This window comes from Ornithorhynchus anatinus, chromosome 7, assembly GCF_004115215.2.
Source record: "Ornithorhynchus anatinus isolate Pmale09 chromosome 7, mOrnAna1.pri.v4, whole genome shotgun sequence".
Classification (NCBI taxonomy): domain Eukaryota; kingdom Metazoa; phylum Chordata; class Mammalia; order Monotremata; family Ornithorhynchidae; genus Ornithorhynchus; species Ornithorhynchus anatinus.
In genome coordinates, this window is record NC_041734.1 from 38,669,690 (window position 1) to 38,682,643 (window position 12,954).

Consider the following 12,954-nt stretch of genomic DNA (forward strand, 5'->3'; position numbering starts at 1 on the left):
AAGCTGCGGAGAGGTAAAGGGGGGATGGCAGAGGGAGTAGAGGGAGAAGAGGAGCTCAGTCTGGGAAGGCCTCTTGGAGGAGGTGAGTTTTAAGTAGGGTTTTGAAGAGGGGAAGAGAATCAGTTTGGCGGAGGTGAGGAGGGAGGGCATTCCGGGACCGCGGGAGGACGCGGCCCGGGGGTCGACGGCGGGACGGGCGAGACCGAGGGACGGTGAGGAGGTGGGCGGCGGAGGAGCGGAGCGTGCGGGGTGGGCGGTGGAAAGAGAGAAGGGAGGAGAGGTAGGAAGGGGCGAGGTGATGGAGAGCCTCGAAGCCTAGAGTGAGGAGTTTTTGTTTGGAGCGGAGGTCGATAGGCAACCACTGGAGTTGTTTAAGAAGGGGAGTGACATGCCCAGATCGTTTCTGCAGGAAGATGAGCCGGGCAGCGGAGTGAAGAATAGACCGGAGCGGGGCGAGAGAGGAGGAAGGGAGGTCAGAGAGAAGGCCGACACGGTAGTCTAGCCGGGATATAACGAGAGCCCGTAACAGTAAGGTAGCCGTCTGGGTGGAGAGGAAAGGGCGGATCTTGGCGCTATCGTAGAGGTGAAACCGGCAGGTCTCGGTAACGGATAGGATGTGTGGGGTGAACGAGAGAGACGAGTCAAGGATGACACCGAAATATGTACATTATTACATTAGATAAGCACCTTGGTCTAGTGGATACAGCACGGGCCTGCAAGTCAAAAGGACCTGGATACTAATCTTGGCTCGACCACTGGTCTGCTGTGTGACCTTGGGAAAGTCACACTGTCTCTCTGGGCCTCAGTTACCTCATCTGTAAAATGGGGATTAAGACTGTGAGCCCTAAGTGAGACAGGCGCCGTGTCAATCTGATTACCTTGTATCTATAGTGCCTGGCACATAGAGAGTGCTTAACAAAAACCATTAAAAAAAAATTCAAGTTTGCAACTTTATATCAGATTCTCTGGACAATCTTCACATCCTGTGTCTACGTCAGGTAACATGGATGGAGCAATATCCCTGGCCACCCGAGTTTCATTTAATTAATATATATGAGAGCAGCGCTTAAAACAGTATCCGAGTGACCCAAAAGTGTATTCACCTCCAAAAACTGAAAAAAAAAAATGCTCCTCTTTCACTAGATGAGCTCTGATCTATTTTTAACAATCTGGGTTGAGTCCACAGATAATATTTTAAATTAAGTCCAGAGCCTCATTCCCTATTTTTGCTGAGGCACGAGCAACTAATGAATTACAAGAAAATGCTGTTTCGTTCTGCAGCAAATACACCGTGTACTTCAAATGGAGAAATTCACTATGGGAAACCTGTTTCAAAATGAAGGTTTATAGAGGTTAATGTTGGATGGGCTACTCGGATAAATCTCAAGATTCAATTAATCTCTATTGTAGATATCACTTATCTGGAAAGAGCACGTGCTTGGTAGTCAGAGGTCATGGGTTCAAATCCCGGCTTTGCCACTTGTCAGCTATGTGACTGTGGGCAAGTCACTTAACTTCTCTGTGCCTCAGTTACCTCATCTGTAAAATGGGGATTAAGACTGTGAGCCTCAGGTGGGACAATTTATTACCCTGTATCTACTCCAGCGCTTAGAACAGTGCTCTGCACATAGTAAGCGCTAACAAATACCAACATTAACATTATTATTATTAGGGTATGTGGTGTAGCCTCAAAAGGTCAGGAGCTCTGAAGCTGAACTTAAAAGATTCATTTCTACTCTCTGCACCCTTTCTAGAGGATTATTTATATTAATGTCTGTCTCTCCTAGACTGTGAGCTCCTTGTGGGCAGGCAATATGTCTACCGACTCTGTTGTACTGTACTCTCTGGAGGACTTAATACAGTGCTCTGCACACAGTAAGCGCTCAATAAATACCTTTGATGATAATGATTACAAGCATTCATTAAAGGTATTAAACTTTGTTACCAGTGTTCTAGAGGTAAAATGACATGTTAGCTGCACAACAGGTAACAGCAGCAAGGGAAGCAGCATGGCGTAGTGGAGACAGCAGAGGCCTGGGAGCCAGAAGGTCATGGATTCTAATCCTGCTCCCACCATTTGTCTGCTGGGTGGCCCCGGATAAGTCACTTCACTTCTCCGGGCCTCAGTTACCTCATCTGTAAAATGGGGATTGAGACTGTGAGCCCCACATGAGACGGGGACCATGTCCAACTCCATTTGCTTATATTCATCCCACTGCTCAGTACAGTTCCTGGCACATAGTAAGCACTTAATAAATTCTATCATTATTATTATTAATATACACGGAGCCTGAATCCGCAATCCGTCGTATTTATTGGGCACTCACTGTCCAGGACACTTAATTTGCTTGTCCCTGGAAGGTGAAGATGCATGGGAGAGGTATTTTTAAGAAGCTCATCTTTTAAAACACCCAGAGGAGGAACTTCCTCTGAAGGGTTAATGCATACCACCATCAAAACGGAGATCTCAAAAAGGGTCCAGTCATCAAAAGGAGAAGGAAGCAGACAGCTTTGCATCACCAAGAAGTGGAATTTCCTCTCAAGGGTTCACACATTCCTCATCAAAAGAAAGTCAGGACTTCCTCATCAGGCAGAGCTCTTTGATGAACTACTACGGGGAGGTTGGGAGGCTTGTAAAGGGGATTTCTTGGGATATAAAAGGCACAGGCAAGGGGGTGCATCAACCAGATCATGCTAGGAAGGTGCAACCTGCCATGTGGAGCTTAATGGTATTTACTGAGCACTTACTGTGTGCACAGCACTGTATTAAGCACTTGGGAGAGTACAATACATCAGCGTTGGTATGCAGTTTGCTTGCCCACAATTTGTTTAAAGTCTAGAGGGGGAGACAGGTATTAATATGAACAGGTTGCAGATGCGTAAAGAAATGCTGTGGGTCATCTGAGTATCAAAGGGTCCAGCTCCAAAGGGAGAGGGAAGGTGTGCAAAAAGGCTTAATCCGGAAAGGCCTCTTAAGGAGGAGAGGCGACCTTAATAATGCTTTGACGGTGGGGTCTAATCCAGGTGGCAGTCTGGATTACACGGCCTACTAGACAGAGCATGGGCCTGGAAGTCAGGTCATGGGTTCTAATCCTGACTGCACCATTTGTCTGCCATGTGACGTCTGGAGTACATGGCCTACTGGATAGAGCATGGGCCTGGAAGTCAGGTCATGGGTTCTAATCCTGGCTCCACCACGTCTGCCATGTGACCTTGGGCCAATCACTTCATTTCTCTGGGCCTCAGTTACCTCATCTGTAAAACAAGGATTGACACGATGAGCCCCATGTGGGACAGGTACTGTGTCACACCTGAGTGCCTGACACATAGTATGCACTTAAATGCCATCATTATTATATAGAGGGCGAGGGAGTTCTAGACTGGGGGAAGACATGGGAAAAGCGTCCGCAGGGAGAGAGACACTGAGGCTCAGTGAGCAGGTTGGCACTCGCGGAGAGAAGCATGGAGGATAGTTTGTAGGAGGAGCACAGTAAGGTAAAGTTGGAATGGGCAAGCTGATGGAGCGCTTTAAAGCCAATGATAAGGTATTTCTGTTTGATGCGGAGGAGGATGGGCGGCAGAAGGGTCAATCGAGAGGAAAGGGTGAATTTTAGCGATGCTTTGTGGGTATAACCCAGATTATATGGGTTGAATGAAAGAGAGGAGTCGAGGACAACGCCAAGGTTAAGGCCTTGTGAGATAGGGAGGACAGTGGGATTATCTTCAAAAATGGGAGGAACTGTTGTGAACTATGAACTTGGTGGGTGGCCTCCTAAATTACAATCTCTTGTTACCAAAGTAGGCCAGGGGTAACAGTATGAGGACAGACAGCAAGCTAGCAGGATAATAAGCAAATACAAGGTTGTCCATTCTTAAAGACATTCTTTAAGACCATTCTTAAAAACTGGATGAGTGGTTTTCACCTGCCACAAAACACTATGTGGAAAATGAATGTTCAAAAAAATCATACTAGATGCATACCCTTTGCTTTACTGTGATGTGTACCTAATACTGATTACTTAGCAGTATTAAATTTGCTGAACTTAAACACATTGAAAATATTTTTCTCCATGATTCCTGGTATTTTCTATCAGTAACTTGTCAAGGACATTTAGATATCATCTGGAGGATAACTATGGTTTACGTGGTTTTTTAGTAGACCTGTATGTGTTTTTATATGCAGAGCTCAATTCCATTTTCTTTTTCAAGTCCATGCTTTACCTTCGTATTTTTGGTGTTATTACTGCTGTAGCCAAACACCCACATTTTACACAGGTAACACATAATTTCTTCTACAAAAAGTACAGCCAGGTCTTCCATAACATGTATTTTCACTATACATTTGGACAGAATGTGACTGGGGAATTATGTCAAGAACACAGCACCTGTGACTGCAGAGGTTTATTTATGGTTAATCTTTTCCTAGCTGGACTCAAGCTCCCACATTATCACCATTTTTTCCCAAGAGTTTCATGGCCAGATTTTCTGGGTGATATCGGCCAGGATCACTTCCATTTTTTGAAAATTAGCAATATATTTTCATTATTTATTTATTTTTACAGATTTTTGGTACCTCATATCCTTAACATCTTCAAAGGGAATGAACAGACTCATTGATCTAACTCCAATTTTTTTTAGCACCAACTCCTGAATGTCATCTGGGCACCCTATTTTAAACATTTACATTTAACCAAGCATTTCTCAAAAGCTTCTCATTTAACACAATAGGTTTATTTATTAAGGTAAGCAAAATGGAGGACAGAGCTCAATATCCATATAAAATAGTTTAAGCTGTTCTCTTAAATTTTTATAGCAAAAAAACTGAAAGAAAACACGAGCAGAGAAGATAAGTTTAAAAGGGAAAAGAAAATGGGGAAGGTTCATCAATTTTTTTAATAGTATTTGTTAAGCGCTTACTATGTGCCAGGCACTGTACTAAGAGCTGCGGTAGACATTAGCTAATCAGGTTGGACACAGTCCATGTCCCACATGGGGCTCAGAGTTTTCATCCCCATCTTATAGATAACAGGCACAAGAGAAGTGAAGTGACTTGCCCCAGGTCACCCAGCAGACAAGTGGCAGAACTGGAATTAGAAACCAGGTCCTTCTAACTTCCAGTCTTCAATTCACTTCATTCCCCATTCTGTTTGCCTTCTAAAACCATTTGTCAATAGTACTAAGCAGCTGCAAAGGACAGGCAGAGGAAAGGAGGGAGAAACTTTCCTCTTCTGCCTAAGTCCTGTTTTGGAAAGTCTCAAGTGGAGAGTTTGGAGTCCCCACTTTTCGCTCCAGGGGCAAAAGGGGCTACAAAACCCTTTTGTCCCTGGAGCGAAAAGTGGGGACTCCAAACTCAAATCTATATATATCCTTTAAGAGTCAGCAATAAGAGGCCAGGTTAAGGCTGGTTGCAGGTTTGAAAACACAAGGTATCTTCTCCTACCCACTTCTCCACCATGCTGCCTACAACCAAAAGGGGATGATGAGACACATTAAACAAATGCCACACACCTATTTGGAGGCGTAGGCAAGTGGTATACACATGCATGCCTCACACACAGATACTCGTATAACCACGCAGTGGGGGACAGGGGAATGGGGTGACAGGAAGGAGAGAGCAAGAGGGAAAGCAAGAGATGGTACAGTGAATACAGTATGGGTCTGGGAATCAGAAGGTCATGGGTTTAACACTAGTCTGTGTGACCCTGGGCAAGTAAATTCACTTCTCTGGGACTCAGTTACCTCATCTGTAAAATGGGGACTGAGACTGCCCACGTGGGGCAGGGACTGTGTCCAACCCCATTTGCTTATATGTACCCCAGCGATTAATACAGCACCTGGCACATAGTAAACGCTTAACAAATACCACAATTATTATTATTATTGAGGGGGAAATGAGAAACACTTAGTGGATGTGGGGATTGGGATACTGTAATCTATGCACTGGCAGTGGGTCGGAAGAGCAAAGTTAAGGACCTAAGCAATGCCATTACTATGTCAGATCAATGATCCAACCATCAGGGGCAAAAGGACTTTTGGGGAACTAGGAGATGGTTGCCCTCCTTAACATATTGAGGATCAGGTGGGACAGAGACTGTGTCCCACCTGATTATCTGGCATCTACCAGTGCTTAACATAGAGTAAGTGCTTAAATACCATCATTATTACTTCTAAAATCCACAAGTTCCTTCCAACGTCCAACTAGACACCACGTTATTATGGCCTGTAATAACAATAGTAATAATAATAATAGTATTAGTTATGCAACTGTGTGCCAACCACTGGCTAAGTACTAGGGTAGATACAAGATAATGAGGATGGACACAGTCCCCCTTTCACCCAGGACTCATGCTAAGGACAGGGCTCACAGTCGAACCTGTCTTGAACCTGCTGTGATTTTTAGCAGTCACAATTTTCTTACCACCATTTTCTTGAATTTGTTTTGAGTTTTATTTCTGAGATTCAATAGGGGAACCTTCTTACTGTGGAATGTGGTGAATAACAATTGTATGTTTGCCTTGCTCACATCCTTCACGATTCCTGTCCAAAACAGAACTCCTCATATTCCCTCCCAAATCCCATCTTCCCTATGACTTTTTCATCCCGGTAGACAGCTATACCATCCTTCCCTGTCTCACAAGCCCATAACCTTGGCGCTGTCCTCGACTCATCTCTCACATTCAACCCACATATTCAGCTTATCCTCAAATCCTGTTGGTTCAACCTTCACTACGACACTAAAATCTTTCTTTTCCTCTCCATCCAAACTGCAACCACATTAATCCAAGCACTTATCTTAAACTGCCTTATTACTGCGTCAGCATCCTTGCTGATCTCTCTGTCTCCAGCCTCTCCCTACTTCATTGCATACTTCATTGCATGCTCTGCTGTCCGGATCGTCTTTCAAAAAGGCTGAGTCCATGTTACCCCGCTCCTGAAGGACCTCCTTCATTCATTCGAACATATTTATTGCGCACCATCCACCTCCATAGCCAAAAGAAACCCCTTACCATTGACTTTAAAGCACCCATCAACTTGCCCCCTCCTAACTGTCCTCTCTGATTTCCTGTTACAACCCAGCCCACACACTTCGCTCCTCTAATGTCAACCTACTCACTACATTTCCATCTCATCTAACTCGCCACCGATCCCTCGTCTATCTATGTCCCATCTCTGGCCTAGAACTCCCACCTAGATGAACACTCTTCCCACCTTCAAAGCCTCATTAAAAACACATCTTCTTCAAAAAGCCTTCCCCATCTAAGCCCTCATTTCCAGTTTCCCACTCCCTTCTGTGTCACCTTTGCATTTGGATTTTTTTAATAGTATTTGTTAAGCATTTACTATATGTCAAACTCTGTTCTAAGTGCTGGGGTAGATTCAGGTGAAGTAGGTTAGGAGCCTTCGATAGCTCAGCTGGTAGAGCGGAGGACTGTAGTGGTTGCCTCTCCGTCATCCTTAGGTCGCTGGTTCGATTCCGGCTCGAAGGACTTCGGAGTATTTTACTGAGAAGCAGCGTGGCTCAGTGGACAGAGCACGGGCTTTGGAGTCCAAGGTCATGAGTTCGAATCCCAGCTCTGCCACTCGTCAGCTGTGTGACTGTGGGCAAGTCACTTAACTTCTCTGTGCCTCAGTTACCTCATCTGTAAAATGGGGATTAAGACTGTGAGCCCCACGTGGGACAACCTGATTCCCCTGTGTCTACCCCAGCACTTAGAACAGTGCTCGGCACATAGTAAGCGCTTAACAAATACCAACATTATTATTATTTTTAGGTTGGACACAGCCCCTGTCCCACATGAGGCTCTCAGTTTTAGTAAGAAGGAGAACAGGAGAACTGAGGCACAGAAATTAAGTGACTTGCCCAAGGTCACACAGCAAGCATTTGGCCGAGCTGGGATTAGAACCCAGGTCCTCTGACTCCCATGCCTGTGCTCTTTCCATTAGGCGATGTTGCTTCTCTTTCTCCACTCTACACTCAGCCCCAGAACGCTTATGTTCATATCCCCTTCAAAGAAACATGGCAGGTTAGTAATGCATGATTTCCCCTAAGAGAAATAATATTTTAATAAGACTGTCATGCTCTTTCAGTAGAGTTCTTTGAGAAAAAAAGCTCTGTTTTTCAGCAACTGCCAAATAAACTTATGGGGACTTTAAAATATGCATTTTCAGAAGTACATTATAACAGAATGCTGGAGCTTTTGGACTATAAAAGTAGCTCAAACTCACATTTCAATGAAGTGACTGGAAACCAAATTGCTTCTACAGAAATCAATATTGCAACCGAAGATGCTGATTGCTATTTCACTTTTATTCAATCAATGGCACTTATTGAGCGCTTACTATGTGCAAAGCACTGTACCAAGCACTTGGGAGAGTACAGAGTTAGTCACATTCCCTACCCACAGTGAGCTCACAGTTTAGATAGAAAAGGCTGGTTCACTTATCTGAACTAATTAGTATTAAGAAGACTCCTTTAATAAATAAGAAGGAGTAGCATGGTCTGCTGGCAAAAGCACACAACTGGGAGTCGTCATCATCACCAAGGGTATTTATTAAGCACTTACTATGTGCAGAGCACTGAACTAAGTGTTTGGGATAATGCAACAGAGTTGATAGACAAGTTCAGGAAACCTGGGTTCCACTTGCCTCTTTTGTGATCTGGGACAACTCACTTAATTTCTCTGGCCCTCGATTTCCTCACCCGTAAAATGGGGATTAAATACCTGTTCTTCCTCCCTTTTAGTCTGTGAGCACCATCTGGGACATGGCCCATAACCAACATGATTATCTTGTATCTACCCAAGTGACATCACAATTATTATTATTTCCTTCAAGACTCACTGCAAGGAGATACTCCTTCCTCAATATTATTCAGTGCTAGTATGCTGGGTCTAATCAAGGTCCTTAAATTCCTTTATTTTATTTTGAAATATTCCCTGGATTGGCTTTGTTTCTCTGTTAAATGGGACCATACCAATTAATGGCTATACTGATCAAGTCAAGGTCACAAATCTAATCGCCTGAGCAAATTTTCAAACTTCCAGAAGTTGAAGTGAGTTTCTGGAAAGAAACACTGAAGAATGTCTGGAGTATATTATATTTTGTGAAATTCCTCATATTAGTTGCATGTGAGGAGAACACAAGAAAGTCTCTGAAGTATTATCAGATATCCATAACTTGCAATGTGCTGAAGAAAAAAAAAGGAGCAATTGTGCTCCAGGAAATGAGGTCCGTCCAGAATATCAGCACCTATTTGTTTCCCTCCATCATTTCCAATTCACTATAGCCACAACTGTTTTGATAAACAAATTTTACATTTCTCTAAGGGGAAGATAGAAAAACTCTGCTTTGGTTATTGAAGTACACTTTGCCTGCTCCATTCTGCCTTTGCATTCCACCTTTGAAATTGCTGTGTTCAGGAAAAATCTGTCCTGAGGAGAGGCCAAAGAGAATTTTGCTGCAAAATCTACCTTAAGGCCTATCTCCTTTTACTTCCCATTACCGGGGCCTTTGGTAGACAAGCCTAGGGCAATCCCTTTCCATGGAAGAGAACCTAGCAGCCTCCTGTAATTAGAGCTCCCAACTCTTCCAACAAGAACCATCTGTCATCGCAAAAGGTGTTATATTTTTAAAATTTGGTCATTTCTGCTACAGAATGGAAATTATCTCCCAGTCTGTATCAACTGAGCAGATCCAAATAGAATTTTCTGTGAATTTAAGAAAGCACAATAAGGCCTTAAACAATGGGGGCAATGGGATGTGATCACCTTCACGGCTGTCTGAGCTGGATTCCCAAGCTAGTTCAACTCAGGCCTCCGACAGGACCTGACAGTTTCTAGTCAGGGCAGAGAATACCTGCCAGGCCTAGCGATTCCTTGAAGCTTGGCCGATCCCCATCCCATCTAACATACCTGCTCTCATTTTGTCCCCGTGCTCACAGAGACCACTGGCCCTCATGCCACTAAATCAATCAATCGAATTTACTGAGCACTTACTGTGCGCGGAGCTCTGTATTAAGCACTTGGGAAAGTACAATTCAACAGAGTTAGTACACATGATCCTGCCCACAAAGAATTTACAGACTAGTGGAGGAAACAGACATTAAAATTGTTTACAAAAGGGGAAACGGTCTTACCCTGGAATTATTTCCATTAAACAGAAAACACTAAAAACATTTCAAAAGGTTGAAACTCATTCTTTCTTAATTTGAAACTGAAGAACCCGACACATCTGACTAAAAATGGTTTAACTTTTCCTTCAGCAAACTCTTTTGCTTTAAAAAAGGGACTGGAAAAACAGTGCTGGTAGGTGTCACAATTTCCATGGAACTGTCAAAAGATATCATTAAGCAAAAAGAATGCCTTTCTCAATCACCTGTCACTTTGCATCTTCATGGACTCAATTCCATATTTTCTCCTTAGTCGTCAACTATAGATTTAACGCCAGAATAGGTGTGAGTGTGTATTTTTATATATACAGTAATAGTACTTCTTCAATGCTTACAATGTGCAAGCACTGTTCTAAGTACTGGGGTAGATATAAATTAATCAGGTTGGACACACGGGGCTCACAGGAGGGAGAACAGGTAATGAATTCCCATTTCACAGTTGAGGAAACTGAGGAAAAGGGAAGTTCAGTGCCTTGCACAAAGCCACACAACGGGCAAGTGGCAGAGCTGGGTTAGAACCCAGTTCCTCTGACTCTCAAGCCTGCGGTCCCTTCCACTAGGCCATGCTTGCTAAACCAACAGGTGGGACTTGTAGGGGCAAATTCGAAACCCCACAGGAGTAAAGGTTTTAGAAAATTTTCTGAATCGGTCAGGTTGAGGATCAACAAAAAACAACCCTTGATATAGCTCTCCTCCTGGCGTAAATAGTGTCTAGTCCACAGGGGAGGGAAGAATGGACCGGAATGAAATAAGGAGATGCCATTCACATCGATTAGTACACTGCTAATACAGTGCTCTGCACACAGTAAGCACTCAATATGACTAAGCTGCAAATATTTAATAAATACCAGTGGTTATCAATTTTACGATTTTCCTCAATCTTTCTGCTCACGGGATGGTAGGCTTGTGTTGCAGTGCCAAACTAACCAAATTCTAGACATTCTTCTCCAACCTTTGACTAATTTAAATACCGTGAAGATCCCAGAAGTGTTCATATTTGCCATCAAGACTAACTAAAAGCTGTCTCTGGGCAGGTTCTGTGGCTAAGCCAGCCATACGATATCCTCTGCTCTATCCACCTCCCCGCCCAACAGGACTTGTGCATATTTGTAGATATTTATTATTCTATTTATTTTACTAATGATGTGCATATATTTATAATTCTATTTAGTTTGATGCTATTGATGCCCGTCTACTTGTTTTGTTGTCTGTCTCCCCTTTCTAGAGTAGGCGCCCACTGTTGTGTACGGATTGTCTCTATCTGTTGCCGAACTGTACTTTCCAAGTGCTTTGTACAGTGCTCTGCACAGAGTAAGCACTAAATCAATATGACTGAATGAATGAAATGAATAAATGATTCCATGAAACAATCCTGGCGGTAGGCACGTGTGGTTGGCACAAGTTCAGTTGCATTTAATCACATTCCAGAATTATACAGCTTAGTTACTGTATTGCTGCCAATCAGAACAGAATCTCTTTCTCTGACTTTCTAGCAATATGTTATTACTATTGCTATTTTACATTTTAAAAGCATTTCCACAGAACTCGGGCACATGGCTCAGCAGCAAGTCTTTAGGTCAGTAGGTCTCTGGCCGACTAAACAGAGCCCGGGCCTGGGAGTTACAGGGCCTGGGTTCTAATCCCGGCTCTGCCACCTTCCCACTACGTGACCTTTGGGCAACTCACTTAACTTCTCTAGACCTCAGTTTCCTCATCTGAAAAATGGGGATTATAAATCCCTCTTCTCCCTCCTCAGACCGTGAGCTTCTCGTGAGACGGGGATTATACTGTGTCCAACCTGATTGTCTTGTATCTACCTCAGTGCTCACTAACTTCACTGACTCATGATTACTGGCTCGTTTTTAATATTTTCAGGCCAAAGCAAGAGTCTATATGGGGGAAGTAATGGAATATGTGCTAGGTGCCAGAAATGTCATTGCTTCCTTGAGTTTCAAATTGCTACCTTCTTTGCTCCCTAAATCCCTCATCATTGTGTGGTAATGCCCGGAGGCCTTATCCATCAGTGGTATTCATTAAGTGCTTATTGTATGTAAAGCACTGTACCAAGCACTTAGGAAAGTACATACAATAGAGGAGTTAGACATGATCCCCGTCCACAAGGAGCTTTCAGACTAGAAGGGGAGACACACATTAAAATAAATTACAGATAGAGATATATAACTGCTGGGGGGTGAGGGTCAAAAATCAAAGTACTGAAGGGATAGAGGTCTCCGTGCATAGGGACCCAGAAAAGAAGGAAAATAGGGGAAGGGAGAGCTTGTTCAGGGAGATCTCCTGGAAGAGATATGATTTTAGAATGGTTTTGAGGGTGGTGAGTTTGGTGGTTTGTTGAAAATGAATAAGGAGGAAGTTCCAGGCCAGAGGGATGATAAGGGCAAGGGACTGGTGGTGAGAAAGATGAGACCAAGGGTCACTGAGTAGGCTGGTGTTAAGAGGAACGAAGCGTGCAGGTTTAGTTGTAGAAGGAGATTGGTGAGTGAAGTAAGAGCTGATTGAGTGCCTTAGGTCTGATGGTAAAGTGTTTCTGTTTGATGTGAAGATGGATGGGTAACCATTGGGCGGTTTATGAAGACAGAGGAGTAGGTGAACTAAGCGGTTCTTTAGAAAAATGATCCGGGTAGTAGCGTGATGTTTGGACTGGAGAGCGGAGAGACAGGAGGCAAGGGGGTCAGCGAGGAGGCTGATGCAGCAATCGAGGCATGATATAAGTGCTTGGATCAGTACTTTGCAGAGTGCTCTGTAAGCCAGAGGTTGCCCATCCACCT

The 12,954-nt window shown here is 43.7% G+C and overlaps 1 protein-coding gene and 1 non-coding gene across 4 annotated transcripts in view; one reads left to right on the top strand and one right to left on the bottom strand.

Moving 5' to 3' along the window:
* Nucleotides 1-12,954, bottom strand: part of DIP2A (disco interacting protein 2 homolog A) — a 154,161-nt gene that overhangs the window by 119,530 nt on the left and 21,677 nt on the right. The gene's annotated exons all lie outside the window — the stretch shown is intronic.
* On the top strand, nt 7,399-7,487 carry TRNAY-GUA. The gene is given in 2 exon segments: nt 7,399-7,435; nt 7,452-7,487. It is a non-coding gene; the product is annotated as a tRNA-Tyr (tRNA).